This window comes from Alexandromys fortis, unplaced genomic scaffold (genome assembly GCF_014885135.2).
Source record: "Alexandromys fortis isolate MF-2015 unplaced genomic scaffold, M_Fortis_MF-2015_v1.1 scaffold_275, whole genome shotgun sequence".
Classification (NCBI taxonomy): domain Eukaryota; kingdom Metazoa; phylum Chordata; class Mammalia; order Rodentia; family Cricetidae; genus Alexandromys; species Alexandromys fortis.
Window position 1 is genome coordinate 151,167 of NW_026068182.1, and position 1,156 is coordinate 152,322.

A 1,156-nucleotide genomic window follows, 5' to 3' on the forward strand; every position below is an offset into this window, starting at 1 on the left:
GAGGATCTTAACCTGCGTCTGTCTGGAGTGGGAGCATCATGGCGACTCTCTCACTCAGCTTCTTTTTCCCAGCATTCTCCTCTGTTTACTCCGCCTACCTAATTTTCTGTCCTATGAGGGCCGAGGCAGTTTCTTTATTATTAACCAATGAAATCAACAGATAAGATACAAGACCCACCTCCATCAAACTTCCAATATAGTTGGAAGCAGGGGCTCTAGCTTTACACACAGTTATTTGAGATACTGCTGTGATATGATTTTCCTAGCTCCTTCTATGTCTTGGCAGTGATGCAGCGAGATCAAGGTACTATTAACTCACATCCTCTGTTGTGAACAATGAGTTTGAGCACTGTGTTTTCTTCGGCAAGTGGTGTTGAACTCTGTCTATACCTTCCTCTTGTTTTACATGTTCTCTTCCTTGTCTTGGCAGGGCCGTTTTAAGTCCACTTTGAGGTATAATACCATACCATGGGCTTGTGTGCAGCCCTAAAAGCAGTTTCTCTGGCCCATTTTCCTTGGACTTCCTTATGGACCTTATCTCTCTTTCCCTACCATTTTATATCAAATATTTGCTTTTATTACAGCTGATAAATTATCATTTTGTTATGCAATTCTTTTATGTAAACAGGATTACTCTGAATCTGAAGCTATTTTGTTGTGTTTGGAGTCAGAAAACATGAAGAAAGAGCCATTTTGAGACAAGAACAAAAAAGACTCCCACATTTTAGTTCAGATTTTCTTTTCTTTAAATGGGATTATAGACTTCTGAGTCTAATATTGATTCTGACAAATAAAAACCAATTGCTTCTATGGGGTTTTATGAACCCTTATGCTCTTGAGCTGGTATTATCTAAGTACTCCATTCCTGCTAGATAAACCTTTGAACTTTGTGATCTTGCTATGTTCTGTCTATTCCACCTGGCTGCTGGTATTCACAATCCACTAGATGACAAACCGAATCAAGGTCATTATGCATTGAATCACATATGCCATGAGAATACTGAAATCATCAAAATGTGGCTTCTTCCCTCTGGTAACTCATGACCTGTCTGTAGCGGTGGCTGTATATTATGCTAATGTGTTTTTATTCTTTGGTAGAAGCATAGAGACCAAATAAATTATATAGTACTCTAGTGAGAATTTTTCAAATATTCTA